General features: G+C 39.6%; 1 protein-coding gene across 1 annotated transcript in view; it reads left to right on the forward strand.

The window, feature by feature from the left end:
* ARHGEF4 (Rho guanine nucleotide exchange factor 4) overlaps positions 1 to 20,547 on the forward strand; it is a 213,581-nt gene that overhangs the window by 29,025 nt on the left and 164,009 nt on the right. The window lies entirely within an intron of this gene.

Raw genomic sequence — 20,547 nt, forward strand, 5'->3', positions numbered from 1 at the left:
TTCTACTTAAGAGCTTTGTTCAGTTCTCACATTTTACTTTTTCTCTGTTTCTTATTTACTATATCTCTGTTCTTCCCAAAGCCATAAACTACCTCTGTTTCCATGTGTGCATCTTTCCCGCTTTCTCTAATTTGGCTTTTGTCTCTGCTGCCAAAAGTGCAGCATATAAACTGGACCAAAGTTTCCAAGGTATAAAGGATACTTTTAAGAACATCTTATGTATTGTTCTTCTGATTTGAAATAAGTGAGTTTTACAGCACACAAAATGAATGTGGTGATGCAAGTGGGACCATAAAAGCATATGGCCAGGGGAACTCCTTGCTGCCATGTTCCCTTCCTTCTCAAGCCTGCCCATGGAAGGCAGGCTAAAACTGTAGCTAAAACTGACTCATCTTAAAAAGCAAATTGCTCTGCCTAGGGAGGAGGAGGTCAAAGGACTGTATCAGTACTTGTGTGTGGTTCTGTCCAGGAGTCTTGGGTGGAAGGCTTTAGTTGAGAAGGAGTTCCAGTTTCAAACACAACAAAAAACGAAAAAAAGAAACCTACTTACTGAATTCTGGGAAAGATTAAGAGGAAAGCTTGCCAGCTAATGCTGTCAGTGGTCTGTCTGCCTGCTTGTGGCCTTTCCTAGCAAGCACTAGTTCAAAGTTATTAGTATTCAGTCTCTTCATTTGAGTGAAATTTAAACAGAAATTTTCTCTGTCAGTTTAATACATTGAAATATTCTGCTAAACTGTGGAATTTTGTGGTGTAGATGCATAAATATATCCCCTTCCCTGTGTTCTCCGCACAAGAACAAGAGCATCAGACAACACCCAGCACATACTTACTTACCTTTGAAAAGTCAGAATGGTAAAACTGGTTTAATAAAGTTCTTGTCTGAGAGAGTACTATTCTTCAAACATCCTGGATTTTAAATGTTTCTGCTGCTCCCTGGGAAAATAAGTAGTAAAACAAGCTTGTGTGTATGTGAAACCAGTTACAGAAGTGAGTTACCTACATATAAACAGTCCGTGGGGGGTTTTTTTCCCGTAATGAATTAATTCTTGTTTGCTTTTAACATGAGAGCTGATGATCCTTTCCTGTTGGAAAGGTGTAGCAAGTGTTTGGCAAGGTGAGGACCTCACAGTTTCAGTAACTGAACAGCTTCAGCTCACTTCTTTTATCACCTTCCTGATACAGAAGGTGCTGACTTACAAGCAAGTTCGTATCTTGCAAACAGCATTGAGAATCCCTTGAACTCAAAAGGAGTATTTACATTTCTGATATCTCAATGGTGGAGAAGGATGCTGTTTCTGGTGAAAGCTACACATCATATTTAAAACCTAAACATTTTATGAGTCCTGACACCTGTTTGAAAATAGGGGTCCCAGAAGCAAACTGTGAAATAACAGTTAAGATCACCACCCACTTTGTAGAGATTTAAGAGCCTGTCTTTAGTGATCCTGTTTCAAAAATCTGGATTAGGTTTACAGTCTCTACAGATCCTCTTTTCTCAAAATGAAATTAGTTGTTGATTCAAACCCACCATGGACATTTAGGGTCGACCAAAGTTAGGACTCATATGGAAACATTGTTTTAATTTATGTTTATGGGTTCCTAAGCAAGTGAATTTTCCTGAAGCAATGCAGATTATCAGTGGAATTTATAGGAAAATTCATGTCTCCTGAAATAATATCTTATATCCTCATATCCCTTTCATTGATTTGCAGGAAATGGGAAGGAAAGGGCTTCAGCAACAACTCAAAGATGAGATGAGCCCCATAGTTTTATGTTATATAGAAAAGGTTGTGGAGAAATTTAAATTTTTTCAATCCTCCTTTTCCTAGTTGTTGTTCAAGTGGATGTTACCTATAAAGCCTGGGATCCTTGGGAGTAGAAACATAAATGCTATTACTTAAAATAAGGATTGCATGGAGTTAAAATGGAAGCAAGTCAGGCTTGTGTGTGGTTTGAACTATTTGTAGGAGAATAAAAAGCCATACAAACAGCTCTGCTGCAGCTGCTGACATGAACATGATCAGGGTGTAAAAACATGTAATACAGACAGCATTAATGTTGCCTTAATTAGAAGGTGCTTACTTGAGTATAGCATCTAAATGGGCATAGAGTTTCTTGCAGATTTCAAAAAAAAGAGCAGATTTATAGAAAGGAAAGAGTTGTCCAAAACGAAAATTATTTACCCGAGGAAGGCGTCTTAGCATTAGATAATTGGAAGCTATTTAAGGTAATTACACAGAAGACAGAGATGTTTTTCTATGTGGATGTATGACTTTAGTCAATTAGCAAATCAGAAATCAGTTTTCCCAGTTTGAACTGAAAGTATCTAGAATTCATTTAATCCTGAATTACTTAGATCAAATATATGAAAGCTTTTATTTTCTAGTACACCGTGGTTCAGCACAATAGTTGGGAGAAGAGTATTTATTATTATTTTAATAGTGTTGTCAAGACATGAGCTAACATACTACTTTCGTGGAAGTGCCAGTTCTAGGAAGTGTGAACTAAAGTGAACGTCTGTTTGTAGGAAGGATTGTTGGAGTGAGATTTTTGTAAAAACCAGCACATAACTCAGGTAAGAAAAAAAAGTAATAAGATGCTGTTGACATTAATTTGCAGTGAAGGAAAGATGGCAAATGGAGAACACAGCAAAAAGGATGTTGGCTGCTTTCCATGACACTACAGCTTTCAGTGTCCTGGAGCTGTGCAACTGGTTTTCTGTGCATGGAGCAGATGGGATACAACAGGCTTAATCTTGTTTTTCTTGATGTTGTGACTCACCTGAGCTTTAGTATGTGTGATTTGGAGTCCATGGTTAAACAGCAAGAACTGAGAGGACACAAGGAATGGGACACCCTGTGAGTCAGTGGACAGTCCAGCATGGTCTGGTCCATGCTCTCTAGCTGAGAGCCTGAGAGAAACAGCTCTTCTAATTTGATATATTCCCCAAGAACATGGCTGGTTTTTGGAACCTTTTTCAGTCTGCATCATACTTTATAGGAAAGAACTGGTTTTGTGGCAAGCCAAAGGAAGCATCTGGCAGGCTATGAAACTGGTAGCTAACCCTTAATGACTCAGAAGAAAGCTTCGTGTCCTGCCTTGATTTACTGCTAAATCATAAACAATCAAGCTGGCTCTCAGTCTAATTACTAATGCCAGGCACACACAAGCAGCATAAAGCTTGGGACGCAGTGACATCTTCCCAGTTTGAAACATTTCCATTTCTTGCCTGAACTGCACTTTTTGGGACAGCATTCTCTCTTATCCTAATTTGTGATGCTTTTGCTGCTGATTGGAAAGAGATTTGCACAAGTTACTTCTGCAAGAGAGACCTGGGGCAATGGACAGGAGAAGTGATGATCAAAGCAGGCAGAGTGCTGACACATGGGCGTATACAAACTTGAGCTTGTAAATACTTAGAACTGCCTTGGTGCATAGGCAAAGGCAAGCCAAAATATTCTCATTGTCTGACACACACACTGGGAAAAATTTGGCCTATTACTGTAAAAATATTTTAAAACTTTTCTTCATGGGATAACATGACTGAATTTCTTTTACTTGTGCCTTGAACTCTCAAAGGGATCTAAAATATTCAATATCAGGGTTTCCAAAAGTAAAATGTGACAAATCTACACTTGGCTTATTTTAGAGCATAGATTTTCCAGATTTTCAGCTTTTTTGGGTAAGAAGTGCTGCTATTCAGGGTATTTAGCCGGAGAGCTTTATCTTCCAATTTTTTTACTGGCATTGGTGGCTGGGTTCTCTGGGCTGTGCAGACAAAATAGACTTGCAAACATGAGTTCATTCAAGTGTATAATGCTCTGCATCTCTGACTTTCTCCATTGCTGAGACCATCCAGATCCAGTTTTCCTCTCTGGAGATATGGTAATTAGTTTACTTTTATCTCACTGTCAACTTCTCACAGATTTTTCATTTCTTGTTATGGAAGGTTGCTGTGAAAAGGTTTCAGAATTACAATGCAATTATTTTAGCTGCTTTGGGAAACCAAACAAATGAAGGGTTTTGTAGGCTGAAAAATGAAGTCAGCTTTTTAGTTTTAATTGTTTAAAATCTTTCCCTGGGTTACTCCTGAGCTCTTTAAGTGCAAGGACTCTGTTCTTGGTAAAGTTAGGATGCTGTAAATGAAAATCATGCGTGAGTCTCGGTGAGAATAATCAGATGGCAAACATAGCCAGTTACTGGGCTGTTTTTTCTCCTTTGCTATGCTGAAATCCACTATTATTGTAGAACTGCTTATCTCAAAGAACAGAAATGGTTATTATATCCTTTTTCAATTGTTCCTCATTGTTTGTTGGGACATCCTGCCATTTGGGCTCTTCTGGACAGGTTGTTCAGGGTGTTGAGAGCACAACATAGCAGTTGACATAAATTGTGCCTTACTCTGTCTTGCTATTAAAGAGTGAGCAAATTGTTGGAGTTGCATTGCACCCAGAAGAAAGAATGAATGTTTCTAGCCCTCTGGGTGTAATAATTGTCTCCATTCAAGGTGATGAGGAAAGCTTTAGAAGCTTTCAGGTGTTGGGGGAGAGGTTAAAATTTAAATAGCCAGGTTTGTAGCTGTATATGTAAATTAGTGAACATTGATCTCTAGCAATTGCAGATGCCTTGGGCAAGATTTTATCCTGTTCTTAGAGTCAGTGTGACAAGCCTAGGTATTTGGCCACTTGGTATGGCCCTTGACCCATGGAATATGTAAAAAATTACTATCCAAAATATCTCAGCTGCATGAGTCTAAAAAGATATTAGTGTGAATTGACATAGGTCATGAACTCTTATGATCACCCAAACTCTTTCTGTTCACCCAAGCTTGACAATGCTTTGCTAAACTGAAAATAATCTAATAAAACTTCACAATGCAAATAACTGCAAAGGCAGTGAATGCAGGCTGCAGGTCAGGAAGGTAATTTTGTTTATTGCTTTGTGCTTGGCATTCAACAAGAGCAAATACTCATTGGTCTTCAGCAGGCAGAATTCAGAATACAGTGATGAGGCCTTATGATCTGAGTAAAATGGAAGTGTCAATGTTGCTTCAACGTTACTGCAATGAGATGGCTACATAGAGATTGGCTATGTATGGTAGCTTTATCCTACCTGGAATAAATCATGGCCATGAAAGTACAACTTGCAACTGCAAGATACCATCTTGATTTTCCCAGTGGACTGGTACAGGTTGATCTGACATGCATTTCGTCTTATATTTGCTATTGTTGCAGCATCAGTATAGCCTTGGAAGTAGTGCAGCTCTACTGCTTGTAGAGTAGGCCAGGATTAGAAAGACTGAGGGGAGGCCTAAGGTACCTTTTCAACAGGTCTGCTCAGTTTTGGAGTGTTTATCTAGCACGAACATGTCCCAGAGGGGAAACAGAGGAAGAGCGAAATTCCTGGTGGGATGCAAGAGTAGCAGCATTATATGGTTATGACTAGTGTCTTTCCATTCTACACGTGTGTGGCTTGTTAATTTTCTGAGTGCACATGGACTTCTGAAGTCTCCAACCATATCACTCCAGTGGATGCATAAATGCTTTAGGGCACAGCAGGCAGAAAATCAGCAGCTGAGATGCACCTCCAATATCAGTTATTTTTTTCACTAAGAAATACATTGCAAGTGTGTGGTACTGATCAGTGGCTAAGGGTGAATTCTTAGGCATTAATGGAGTAGATATCAGCTGCAGCATCAATACACACACAGTTAATCTTTGGAACAAACACATATTAAATATATGATCGTGACTTGGAACAGCTCAGAAATAAAAAGCATGAGGTTTTGGAGCCTGAGCCAGAGATGTCAACAGATGGTATGTTGCAGCTGTAACTGAAATTGTTCAGCATAATCCATTCACAGAGCTTTATTTTTGTTTCACAAGTTCATTAACTTGATCTTGAACACAGAACTGAGGAACTGATAGCTACAGGAGCAAGTGAAGCTGGTAGTCTATGAGCTTTACCCTCCCTTCGTGCCACACTCCGCAGATGAAGCCTGCAGCAGCCTCTGTTGTTCCAGCTGTAATCTTCCTGCCTGCTGCCTCAAACATTTGCACTGAGTGGGGTGCATTACAGTTCGGTGGCACGACCTAATGAGGGTTGCTTGGGACTGTTCTGATGCCTGACCAGTTCAGAACTCTGTGATGCTCAAGTTAGTGTGCTTTTGGGAGCTTTTGCGCCTACCCATGGAGGTGTCGCAATTTGCCAGGTCATGGCTTGCATAAAAACTGGAAGTAAGTCCCTGGAAGGAATTAATGCTAAAACTATTTGTCTTTAATTCTTGCCAAATGCTATGCCATGCCATGCCATGCTAGTAAAGAGATGCATATTTGTTGTTTTAATCTTATACTTTCTCACCTGTAATTGGACTGTTTGTGTCTGAGGAATTTACAGGAAAAGAGCTCTTGATAGAAGCTGAGCAACACCTGGGTTTTGCAGTGGTGGGTAAGTGCCAGTGCCAGCCAAGGATTATGCAGCCAGGAGGTGGGGTGTGCACAGTTCTTAGACAATCCAGCTAGTTCTGTGGAAGGGTGGGAACATGTATTGCTTGATTTCTCTGTTAATAGAACAAACCGTTGAGTTCTCTTCTGTAGAACAAAATGATTGCAAGGCAAAGGTTTAAAGATGTTTGTGAAAAAATTACCTACTCAAAAGAGCTAAATCTATAATGAAGAAGTAAAAGTCAAAAAAGCCAGGAAATTATCTGGGTGATATAATACTGTAGGAAAGACACATGCAAAAGGGCAGACACAGTGAATGGCTGTTGAAGTTAGTCTTGGAAACATATACAGTGATTTCCTTGAAGAAGGATTGGTGCCATATCAACAAAGAAGGAAGCAGGAAAGCAAGCGGGTCATCAATCTCTATTAAAGGACTACAGAGCACTATTGTTTCTTATGCCTGTATTCACAACACTTTGTATTCTGTGCTTACAGGCTGAAAGCCTTGATCTGCATTTATATTTTTCACTGTAAAGTATAGCAATATATGACAATAATGTCATATTTGTCTCTGACTATACAATCAATTGTGTATTGTCTATGTATACGTGATATAATTACTTGTGCTACAAGTGAAAGCATACTAATGTACGTAAGTGTTAACACCTTAGTTAAAAATACGTTGGTTAACAAGAACAGCATTTATATGTTAATCAAAGGAACAATTGTACCAAGAGTACAAGTACTTTGGTTTTTTTTCTCAGTTTCAAAGTAGCTCTTGACTGAAGAACTGGCTGCATCTTGAATAACTAATTTGTAATGTCACCCACTTGGGAAGAAAGCTCTAGACTTTCTCACTCCACACTGATCAGCTGTGGGATCTCATCAGAGAGACAGCAGTTTGTGGGAATTTCTCTGTTGTGTGTGGACTGTCTATTCCTGGAATGGTTGCCAAAGTGCTTTTCCTGCAGACAAACCTCTCCATAAGAACTCTGCCTCACTTATTAAACTTTCTGGATTAGAAATCTAAATGTTACGAGCCTTTGAAATAATCAGAATATATAACCTAAGAAAAGAATATTGGCTAATTCCCTGTCTTCTTGAATCTCCCTAAAGGCTTTCTTTGATCAGAACAGTCTGGCTCTCAAAACAGGACAAGGACTCTGGCCTGAAGGCAATCTTCTAGCAGCCTTGATATTGACTGTAATAATTTTCAGTGTCCCATCAGACTGATAATACCTACTGCTGGTTTATGTTTCTTTGTGTCCATGTACCTATTGACATTGTAGCGTTAGCACTTTTGCTGTGTCACTGCATCTCATCTTCCTGCAGGTGCCAGCACTTCCTCTGTACCTGGGGGGATGCAAAGACACAAAAATGGATATTATGTCCAGTATATGGTAGATTTGGGGTGATGGCTGGGATTCTCATTTGTATTGTGGAGAATAGTAGGTGGAGAAGCCAGCCACGCTGCTTCTGACTGGCTGACTACCATGAGGACTTCTCTTCAGGCACAGGAAAAAATCACAGAAGTCTACTTCTACACTGCACTTAGGCTTCCGATTGCTTGACTTGTTCAGAGTGTATTTGAGGGCAGAACTGTAGTATGGGACCTCAGTACTCCTACTCTGGACTTTCTCTGAACTCAGTCAATTCTTCTAGGAATTCTGTTTGGAATTCATTTTACTGGCTTTATTAGGGTCAATGGCAACTCTTTACCAGTTGCTCTTTTCAGCTCTTTTCTGCAAAGGATTTTTAAATGAACACGAATAAGATATTTTCTGAACCCATAATAAGAGTTTAGAACTCTTACAACTCCTTTCCCCACTGGACTAGACTATGAGGCATCTAACACTGTATTACTTATGCCTCTAGCTTAGAGAAGAGCTTTGGAGATGTAACCAGCTCTGAATTAACCTTGCAAGATTCATAGCAAGTCTTCCAGGTGTCACAGCCTGGGCTCAGTCTTGAATGGAGCTGTCTTGAATGGAGCTTGAATGGAGTAAAATATTTTCATGTGGGTAGGGGCCTGAGGATGTGGAGGCAGCAGTTATAGTCTGACTTGTGGTAGCGCTAGCAACTCCCCATACATGCTTTGACCAAAATGAATGCTGGTGCCATTACCAAACAAATTCCAATCAGGGCTTGATCCATTACTTTCGCTGCTAAGATTTTCTTTATTGTTTTTCTTTAGAAGATTATAATTCAAACCAACTCTTAAACTGTCCTATCACATAAAGCATTGCATGAAAAGTTCTAACTTAGTAGCTGGTAGCCATAAGAAATGGGAGTTTTTTGGGCAATGGTGGCCAGTGTTGGAGTCCAGGAATTTGTGGTTTAGAAGCAGAAATGTTCATCCCACTGAGAGCTGAGGCTGTGGTAAAGCTCAGAAATATCTGTCTCAGCTCCCAAAAGTGCTGTTCCCCATTATAAGCCCAGAATCTCTTACGTTGTATGAAGACAGAAAACTTAAATGCTTTGATTACAGGAGGGAAATTCAGAAGGATTTGAAGAGACCTTGAACCGACATGTTAGGCTGCATTAAGAGGTGTATTTTTGTGATAATGGTAATCAAATGAACTGCCTGAGGGTAAATAAGCAATTAGAGTGGAGATGAAAGTGTCTGCCATGATCCTTCAGAAATCAGAATACCTGTTTGGTCACTTAAATCATCATGTGAACATGTTTAGTGACGGCTGCCTGCAGCATGTCCCTTACGCCCAGATCAGGGAGACAGCTAAAAGTTTTCACTCTTGGAGCTTTTGATTTCAGATTGCAGTATTTCAAAATCTGAGAGTCTGTGGATAGAAATTAATCTTCCACTTAGCCATATTCAATCCCTTATTTAATAGAGTATGGTTATATCTTTACTGACATGAAAGCAATGAAATCTCTAAGCTTTGCATTCCAAGGGAAAGGCAACAGAGAGAAAAATTGTTGTTCCTTGGAGAAATGTTACAGAGGATATGGTGCTTTCAGAAGAGGCAAGAAGGCAGGCCCAGCCTCTATCCTCACTTTAAACTCTGCACTATGCCCACAAGAATTGTCATATTTGATCTTTGCAACCACAAATCTGGAATGATATCAACATACTTCCCAACATTTAGTTGGTTTGGAAGCCAGCCTGACACAATCCATATAATACCCTATGTAGAACTAGATCAAACTAAGTGAATAGTACATGAAGTAATCAAATAGCTGAAATGAGAGGAAGAAAAGTCTTCCACTAGTAAAGTAATGGAGTTTCAGGGTCACTGGTCTGCCTTCAGAGAATCCTGGTCTCAGTGTTCTGCAAGGTTTAGACAGGTATTTTTGGCTCAAGCACTCCAGAGTGCTCAGGCTCAAGCACTGCTCTGCTGAAGGCAGTGTCACTTTAAATAGTAAATTTTGGCTATAGTGGCGAAAGACAAAGAGCAAAAAGAATATTTTGTTCTGAGTCAGTGATAGTTTTCAGCTGCTGTTCTTTATAAAGCAGAAAAGGCATGTGGATTTAGATAGTGTATCAGTAAGAAAAATGTCAACAGCAGTTGGCCTTGGGCACTTGAGGATTAACAGCTCTGTGCCTGTCCCAAAGAGAATAGATCTGCATTGACCAAATGAAACCTCAGAATCATACCCTGAAAAAATTATTACCAAAGTTTTTCATGTGAAGTTCATGGTGAGTGATAAACTCCTTAACCTGAAAATGGGCTTGATAGTAGTGAACTCCAGGTTGTTTGCTTTTGAAGGGAGAGGATAAAACTGTGAGAAGTTAGCTATTAAAAAAAGCCAGTCTATCAGCAGTAGGCTGACATTCTGGAAAATGTAAATTCTTCGGCATCAGAAAGCTTTTTATAGATTTCAAATCAAAGTTACTGTCGAGGACTTCATTAGATGTAGGATTAAGGGGAAAAGCAGATCTTCTAGGTGTTTGCACATGTCATAACACAGATTAAATGAGGTTGCAGGTTCTTGCTAATGCTCTTAGGCCTGTGTGTAGTCATAATGCATGGTGGGTTTGACATGGGCCAGCTGCCCACCCAGCCACCCTCTCTCTCCCCCCCTCCTCAACAGGACAGGGGAGAAAATAAGATGAAGTTAGTGAGTTGAGATAAAGACACTTAACCATTATCATTATGGGCAAAACAAGACTCAACTTGAGAAAAATGGTGAGATATGGTGCAAAACAAAGACAAAAGTGGAAACTCCTTCCCCCCACCCTTCCTTTGTTCCCCCCAAGGTTGACGTTCACTTCTTCACTCCTGGCTTCTCCATGTCTCCCCTGAATGGCATAAGGGAATTGGGAAGAGGGATTTGTGTCAGGCACAGAGCATCCTCTTCCCTTCACAGAGACCCTCCCCACCACCTGATACCAGGGCACCTTGTCCTACCGGTATTTTTCAGGGCTGTAAAAAAACTTAGGTAGATCACAGTGATCTGCTAAGATGCAGAATCACACGGGCCTAATTGCTAGAAAGCTTCTTGCAATTTTTTGAGAGTTTTGACAAGCAGAGTTCCAACTGTCTTCAAATAATTGCAGATTAAGGAAATACTGTGCAATTTGTACATCCTGTGTGGTGAAATGAACCAGCCCAAGAAATGTACTAGTGTGAGGGAAAGGTCCTAGCTGATTTATAGAAGGAACATCCTTATTTCCAGCCCATGAACAAGTAAAACATGGAAGAATAGGGTGAAGATGGGCAGTTGAGCTTTAACCTTAATTTCAGAAAAGATCAGCAATGGAAAGGGGAGTCAAGTCCTTTGGGCAATGGCTTCCTTTGGTATGTGTTTGTAAGATGCATTTCTGTGGAAATTAGGAATACTTGTAGATAAAACAGGCAGCAAAAATCTGCCTTTCATCATACATAGATTGATTCATATTAAAAGGCCCTTAATTCACATGTCAATAAAGCTTTATTTTCATTTTCATTTGTGAAAAATAAATGCCAAGCGCCACAGAGCTGGACTTTTCTCAGTGGGCATTTCCTTCTGCTCAGAGTTTGATGTCAGGACTTGGGCAAAGAATGTTTCAGCTGAACCTTGTGAGCACAGCCTGTTGAGTCAACACCAAGAGAGGCATGCAGGAAACAGGAGTGTGCCTGCCATTTCTTGAATAAGCAGGTTTTAAAAGAGTGACAGTAATTCCAGAATAATTTAAACTTAAAAATTAACAAATAAAAGCATTGAAAAATCATGAGCCAGGCCCATTTTCCTCCAAAGAGATTTTTTGAAAAATAACATTGGATTTTTAGTTGTTTTGAGACTTTTTAGAATTTTTATCTGGAGTTTTCCTTCTATAATTTGGGCCAAAAGTTTTCTTTAAAAGATTGTTGGATGTCTATAATATAGACATATACTTGTATTTTAGAGCTAAGATTTAGGGTAAAACACTCTTTTTGTCCATGAAATTATAAGAGTTGACAGGAACAAACTTCATTGAAGCAGTGTTGTCATTTGGCAGATCAAACCACAGATGATACTGCATTTGTGCATTGTGTTGCAATTTAGAAATTACTGGCCTGGTTTCTAACAAGTTAGGTGTGCCCTTCTGTGTGACTAGGTATGCTTAACTTGTGCATTTCCCACAATGGCAGAAAAATTGTGTACGTGGTCAATTATGGCTTCTTGCTGTAAAGTATTTGATTTTTGCATGGACATCTGATTTACATGTACCACACAAACAGCAATATGCATGTGTGCAATGGACTAAGCAGAAGAACGGCTGCTGGGAGCTACAGAGGGGTTTGCAGCACAGCAAACCCAAAGCAAGTGGGGCTGTGCTTACTGGGGTGATGGCACAAAGATCTTGTATTGCGCAGGGTGAGTTAAAGAGCATGCTCAGTGTCAGAGCTGGTGCTAGTCGTGGGTGAGCTCTGGGGCATCAGCCATGCTGGGGGACTGTGTCCCCCTCCCACCTTGCTGTGCTGGGGGCGCTGCACATCTCTCTGTTTCTCTTCCCTGTGCCTGCAGTGTGGAGCATCAGAAGCTACTCTGGAACAGCTCTCTAAAACACTTCTTCCTGGTGGAAGGATTTTGATAGTTCACATACAAGCCATAGCTAAATTAAAAAATAAGTGAAAGCTTGCAGTATCAGGCTGTGCCCAACAGTTGCTGTACTGCAAGGTGATCCTCCTCTAAGAACTTGCTTGCACTCTGTACTTGTCTTTAATTCTAAGTGCACTGTGTGAGAAGACTATGTGTAACTCTCAGTCCTGGCCACTAAATGTCGACAGATTATTTGCTACATGACATAGGTTGCATCTCTGTGTTGCTGAATGTTACTGAAGTACAAGTAAACTTTAAAGAACTTTAATGTTAAGTGAAAAAAAAGACAAAAGTGAAATTACATTTACTTTTCTGCACTTCAAAAGACTTGTTCTGCAATTTTTCCTTACCTTTAAAAATAGCAACTAGAAAGCTCCCAGTGTGGGAGCCTTTGCTTTTAAATGCTGCAGCAAGCGTAATACTCACTGGGTGAACTTGGAGTTGGCAAAAGCAAAAGCTGGGGGGGATGTACGGGAACATGTGCTGTCCTTTGTAGTTCCAGTCCTTTTAGAAGCACTCACAAATAGCTTTAGTTTCTTTAGCAAATACAATGGCATCATTCTGGGCATGCCTAGTGGAAGTGTTCTGGGGCTAGTAAACTGTGAACAAACCTGTTTGCATTGCTGCACTGTACAGCGCAGCACAGATAAGCCCTAATTGTTATGCAACTCCTTAGCATAAGCTCCTGGCATGGCTCATATGCTTCCCTTGTACTAAGACTGTCCAAAATAGCAACAAGAAAGCATGTAACTAAAGACACAGCAGGAGTGTAGGAATTCACCCAGGCCTTGGATGTTCTAAAGATTGAACAATTCTTCATTTTAAACCTTCCAAAATGCTAAGCATAATGTATTTTCTTCGGAGCTTCTTCAAGGTAAGCAATTTCAAACTTTTCCTGTTTGTTTGGTTTAGTTTTGTTTTGACAAGAGAGAAACTTGGATTTGAAGACTTTGTGCAGGAATGTAGAAAGTAGTTTTCTTGAGAACTGATGCCCCGTAAGCAAACGCACTCACCAGGTTTGTAATTTGCTTTGCTGTGTTAACATCTGATTTGTAGACAGTGGTTGTTTTCAGCTACCATAAAAAAGAAACACTTGTTGGGGATTTGAGAGATCCTTGTATGAAGGAAACCATAAAATTTATGGTGTAAGCCACATCCATGAACAAGGAGTTGTTAGTAGTGAAAGATGCATTTTATGTGACAAACCCAAATCTTAGCTACTGATTTTATTATGATTTCCTGAAGTGTTTGTTGTATTTTAAACATGCCAAATTGAGCAATTGAACACTAATATATTTAAAACATTGCAGATACAAAATACATTATAAACTGTTGCAAATAAGTTCATATGAAATAACTAGACCAAATATCTAATATTCCTTGATGGGTATGTAATTCTCTGGGGATGGTTTCTTTTTCTGTGAGTCTAACTAGAGTTTTGTGACAGAGCTTGTGCTGCTGCCTGCTGTCGGGCTGCAAGAGCTGTTTGAGATGTGAGTCCCAGCTGTGGCTGTCACCCTGCTCAGAGTCACAGCACTGTCGAGGTGCAGCTGGAGCGTGGGCTGCACATTTGGGTAGAAGTGTGCACTATGAAATGCAGAGATGATTTGGAGAAGTGTGGGTCAAAGGAATGAAAATTTAATCAGATTAGAGAATATTGGATTATTCCAAGATCTACAATGTTAGAATTTGAAGCTCAATAGAGAATTATGCTGACTTAGAAGAAAAGGCTTAAGGAATAGAATAACTGTAATCAGATGAATTCCAGATTCCCATTATGTTGTCACTTGCACATTTACATGCCAAACTGCTTCTTGATAAAGTATGCTGAAGGATTACAACTGCAGTGTAAAGCCAGCAGTGAATCTCAACTCCGAGTTGCTCTATGGAGACCAACTGCCATTTGAAATAAATATGAGAAAAAGCTTAATTTTGCTGATAAGATTTATAACTACAATTACCATCTGTAACTACCCAATTGTTCATGGGAAAAAAGTAGCACTCCTAAGGAGGTAAACCCCATTTTCAGCAGCCTTCCTTGGAGACATTGTATAGAGCTGATCTTAAAAATTGCTTACATTTGGGTTGAAAATATCTACTTCGGTTTTTTCGGAATTTATTACTCTGAACACTGCATTCTTTGTGAGGTAAAAGTGAGGGCCAGGAAAACACAACAGGAAGGTTTTTCTCTGTTACTGGGATATGGCTATTGACTTGTCACAGTTGCATTCTTGCTGTTTTATCACATGACAAACCTTTACTTTCAAAAATTTTAGCATAAAGCATGCTGCTAAAGTGTATGTAAATATCCTACTTCAACATGGGAGAGTATATACTTCTCAGTACTTCCAAGAGTATATTTTTACATAAAGACCAGTCATCTACAGTAATCAGTTTGAGAAAAACAGGACTGAGTAAAACTGTTAGCTGTTAACTGTATTATGATGATTACTGGATTCATTTTGAATCATTTTAATGTAACATCTTTGTGCCACCTCTGTTGGTTGCAGTTTGAGAAAGGCCAGTTCATGTCTATGAGTTTCATTCTGCGTTCATTGACTTAAATCTAACAGTCAGCTAGATTGGTCAAACTGTGTCTGAAATGGAGGAAAAATTAAGACTATTGTAGTGCCAGTTTCTTCATTGTTTTCTGTTAAGTTTTCTTGAAAGATAAAGCTCTTATTTGAAATCTGGCCAAAATACAGTATATCTAGAGCTGTATTTTACAGGTCCTGTGCTCACCATGCTGCACTCCAATGTTCTCGTGACATGCTAGAATGACCCAAATAGCTTGAAATGCAGCGTGAGGTCTTAGCCACATTTCTCAATTGATTTTAGCTGCTAAAATCCCCATATCCATTCCTGGGAACTTTAAAAGTATCACCCTCACCTGACTGCCAAGAAGAAGTAGGCTGGGCCTAACAGCAATGAAGCTGCCCTCGCCTTTGGGATAGGTGCTGCTGTGGGAGAGTTACTGTGGTGCCTCTTGTCCTCCTTTGGAAGTTCTGTCAGCACTTCTGCTGATGGGAGGAGCAGGAGGAAGTGGGAATAGCATAAACCTATAAATAAATTATTTTTAAAAAGCAAAAAAGCATAAACTCCCTAGAGCTGGGGGCAAGACCATGGGGCAGAGTTGGTAGGAAGCAGCTTGGGACCCTCTGCCTGCCCTAATTGGGTCTGGTTTGAGGCTTTCCTAGCACAGGACTGCGTTTGCAGTGCACAACTCTATCATGGTGCCTTTCAAGCAGACAAAATTGTGTGCACATCTGATCTTAGGAGGTCGTGTCAGCAGAGATAGCTTCTTCTATCTTGGCCAATCAAGTTTTTTGTCTCTCATAATAATCAATTTGAAGGCCTAATATTTTAATCTTTGATTCTCCTGAGAGAAATGGAGACAGCTATTGGAGTTGTTATCAACGTGTGATTGCATAGGTCTGAGCTGCTGGTTTTTCTCACAAACTAAAGTAATTCTCTAATGAAAATATTCTATACGACTGTTCACTTGGTATGAAAATGTTTGGTTTTGACTGCAAATGTGCAGAAATCAAAGTGTAACTCCTTATTGAATGAAAAGCCATAAAAATGGCTCTCATAAGCCATAATTAATTGGTTTTTGAGAATTGTGACAGCAAAGTTTATAGAAGCATCTTCTTGCTTCCTTTAATTTTAAAACGAGAAAATGTTGATTAATACTGCTGGTTTTTATAATGATGGCCACAATAAGAATCATATTTTTGCTTATGGCATGGAGCATTTCAAAACAGGCAGCCTGTTGCAGTCATTTCCAATTCCTCTCTAATGCCATTGGTACAGCAGTAAACAAGGCACGATGCAGATTTGCCACTAATACCTTTAATGCCTCTAAAATAGTACACCTATTGTTCTCTCTGAACCAAAGCTCCAGGCCACTAATACCAGCTAAACAGTTCCTGGCCACTTTAAAAGGCCAGTATATGCCTGAGCAGGGATGGTGGTGTCACCAGTTGCAGACAGAGCTTTTGGGAGCCTTGCCGCTGCTGTCATAGGCAGCAGTATGGCACAGCTGTGGCACATCCTAAATTTGTATCAGATTCTGCATTCAAAGTGTTGTACATTTCTCTCTCCTTGGCCTTAACTTTCATTTAAGTCTGCTCAGAAATCTGTGTCATCTCCCTGGTTAGATTTGCAGCCCATCCAGCTTTGACTTTGGATCTGAACCAAACTTTGCTGGTTTTTTCTTTAATCAATGTGCCAAACTTGCATTTACATGAATCGAACAGAACAGTTTGTTCCAATATATATGTCTTTCTCTGAAGGAACTTTTGTACTGACTTAAGAAATCAAGGACCACATTTGTGCTAGTTTCAGGTCTTGCATGTGTTTCACTAGATATTCACCTATCCTGAAAGTTTAGGTTCTCACTAAACTTTGTGGTTTAGTTCCTTCTTTGTGACCACCAGTCTTTTTGCTGGGCTAATCTTTGTTAGTCTCAGCCTTGGCACCTCTAAAATACCTGTGAAATGAGCACTAAAATAATGTCTGCTTATTCTGCTCTGAGGGTCAGCTCCTTTTTCCCTTCAAGTGAAAGAGCAGAGATTTCTAAACAAAGTTCTGATTTCAGATGGACCTGTGCCAGACATTTAACAGAGGCAGGGACCCTGCTGAGTGGACATTCTCTTGGAAAGTCAGAATGTTTCTCATTGAAAATGTACCTTGTTATCTGCAGAAGCTTTGGTTCTGTTGTGTGCAGTTGTAACATTGCTGCTGCGTGGGGCCATGTCTTGACTGTAACATAGTTGGCTGAATAATGACTGTGGATATTTTAGGTTTTATGTGGATAATTTAGGTTTTGCCTAAAATGGTTGTTCTAAATGTGTTTATCAGTTGTTTGTTATGTAATCTGTATGATGTGATATAGGAATGTGATCTTTAAGCATGCTGGGCTGTCAGGCAGGCAGATGCTCCACAGGTATCTTAACCTGACTTTTGGCACCCTGTGAGTGTGTGGAGGTTCCAATCTCCTGGCTAGCGAGGTCATCCTGTACTCTGGGATTTCTGTGCACTGATGCTGCAGCTTTCTAAGTAGCAACAAAAAGTATCAGGAACAAACAGAACATTTCAGCTGGCTGGGAACTGCTTTCTTGCAAAACTGGCTGAAGACGACTGTCAATGTTTAGCTAATGAACTTCTTGTAGCATAAATTAAACCAGGACAGCATTGAGCTGGAGCTAAAGTGACAATCCCAGAATGTCAGCTTAGATCTTACAGTAATGTCTGCAGCAACTCATTCTACCTGAGTAACAACTCTGCAAGTAATACCGGAATACACACCTCTTCATTTAAAAACTTAAAGAGGGTGGCTAATGTCTCATTTAATATGCAAAACAACAAATTTGAATAATTGCATACATGGCTGAAAGAACCCCTGGGTTATATTGGCATGTAGAATGGGTAGTGCAGTCAATGCTGTGAATATTTGTTCTTGCATAAATACAAAATAAATTTTACTGGAGTTTTTAAATGCCTTTAGAAAGACAGCTGTTTTAGGAGCATAGATTCATGTCTAAAATGCCTTTGTGAAGGTCTTACTTTCAGGGGGACGGAAGCAGCTGTAGACAAATACTTTTCAACTGAGATAACAACAAACTCTAAATTTTGTCCAAAGAAAGTAGCATGCCTTGACTGAAGTGCATTTTCCACGGAGACAAGAAATATGATGGCCAGAGTTCCATTTTTAAATAATAGCTTTGATACAAGGAAGAATGGAAATTCATACATTTTATTCCTGCAATGCCTTCCATGTAAAAAACATTATTTCCCAAGACTGAATTAACTGCAGAGTGTATGGCAAATCATCAGGATCGGGAATTCCTTATTTAGGAATTCAGACAGTTATCTTGTACTTTCTTAAACCAAAAATGCTGCACAGTGCGTGGTAATGGGCAATCTTCATGCAGGAAAAAAAATGCTGTAATATGGGAAAGAACATGATAACAGCTGAGGGCACAGGAGATATTCACTTCTGTATCAAAAGCAAACTGGTGAGGTTTACCTAAGAGATAGTTCACATATCAGGATTAAAATTAGCCTGAAAAGACTATTGACTGAAAAAATGGAATGAGGTTTGTAGTTGTTGGGTCAGTGAAGATGTGCTAATAAGGAAACAAGATGACAGATGAGCTCTCTCTCTCTCTCTCTCTCTGTTTTAAGGAAGGAATGCATTTTGCCTGGAAGAGGCTTAAAGACATATAAAGGGGAAGGTAATATTGCTTTGTATGCAAAGTATCTGAATAATGAAGAGACAGAGTCTCTTAAGCACTAATGCATCTTTGACACCAATAGAAACTGGAATTTATGGCAGCCAGGTAACTCCTGATTAACCTGCCTGTTTGTAAGTACATTAAAAGGGGTGATGCACACACACTCTTCCCCATCTGCAGGAGCAGGAGCAGGATTGTCTTTGTCTTCAATACAGGAGTGCTATTATCAGTCTCGGAGAGTAGAAGCAAATCCCGTATCCAAATTATTAACATTTGCAATTAATACTTATTTCAGTATATATTAATGACTGTCACTTTTAAGTCAGGACAGATCCATTACTTAAATTACAGAGAATAACTACTAAAAGGTAACAGTGGTTAAAAGTGTATCAATGGATACAATTATAATGCATTCATTGACAGGAATTAACAAATATATCCATTTTCTCAGACCTTTTACTGAGAATCAGTTTGAGTTCTTGGCCATGATGATTAGTTGCATTTTGCACCTCTATATGTGACAACACACATTGTTTGTAGCCTCCACAAAGATCATCAAGTCAAACTCAGAAAAATAACCCAAACCCAAAAACCAGCTGATCAACCAGCTAAAAAACTTGGCCCGTTAAGAGATTACACGTGAAAAGTGATATCCAAGAGTGAAGAATGGTTTGCTTACAGGTAAAAGTGTGGGGAAAATCTGGAAATTCTTGGTCAGCTTTTGTGTATTCAAAGCTTGTGCTGTGTTGAGATCAAGATTTCCTGCAAAGTGGCCTTTGGTACATTTTGGCCATTGGTACAATTTCCCAAATCACCAGAATTATGATATTGTTGGCTGTATTCCAAAGAATTCAGGCTGCTTGGGAGTCACAATTTTCTTTTGCCTTCAGAGATGGAGTCCTGCACAGCTAGAATAGGTCTTGCTGCTGAGAAACTTCTAGTTACATTACTGAGGTTCATACAGATGAGTACATAATTACTTAGATAAACAGAGTTTCAATTAACATGATTGCAATCTGGTAGCACCTTAGTGTTGCTTAAGAAAAGGATTTCACCCTGTACACAGCCTATACATGAAGAATGAAAATCTGTATGATTAAACCACACCACAAAGTTAAACATTACCAGAACCTATACATAGCCTCAGGTTCAACTTTTGACCTCACAAGAGTTATTGCCTGAATAAAATACCAGGAGACAAGGCAGGAATTTGCATCAGATTAATTGTCAATGACAATGTTTTTGTGGTTTTATGCAAAATGCGAGAAGATTAAAATAATGAACAGTGCCTTGCAACACGCAAGCACTCTTTGGCTAGGTCATCCTTCTTGCTGGCAACTCAGCCAACTGGGACTGGAGTCTTTGGAAGCATTTTAGATAATTGGCTGAGCTGCTTCACGGCTGAAGCAGCCTCTTGCAGATTACACACATAAAAATAAGGTGAAATACTGATTCTCTCTTCAGAGTCCTTTTTTGCCAAGATTGAAGGTGGAAATTCACACAAGCCTTGCTCCTGCAATGAATGATGACTCCTCCTCTTTCTTCGGATTCTAATTCTTCTCTGTGTCAAACCCTTCCACTGAGCTAATTTTCTGATGCTGAATAGGTGGGGGCTAATGAGCAATCTGTTACTCTTGGAAATCTCCCATGGTAGGCTTGCCACAGATACACTTGGCAAGTTCAGGACAGAGTTTAATTTTGAGTGAAATGCTACCTGGTCATATATGTGACCTTTCTGAAAAACAGAGGAAGTGCTTTTCCTCTTCAGTGGGGTATCCTAAGCATCTCTGCTTTTCTGGCAGTAACAAATTCTCCTTTTAAAACCATTTTGTGGTCATGGA

The sequence above is a fragment of the Lichenostomus cassidix genome, chromosome 9 (assembly GCF_008360975.1).
Source record: "Lichenostomus cassidix isolate B80296 chromosome 9, HeHo_3.0, whole genome shotgun sequence".
Taxonomy (NCBI): Eukaryota; Metazoa; Chordata; class Aves; order Passeriformes; family Meliphagidae; genus Lichenostomus; species Lichenostomus cassidix.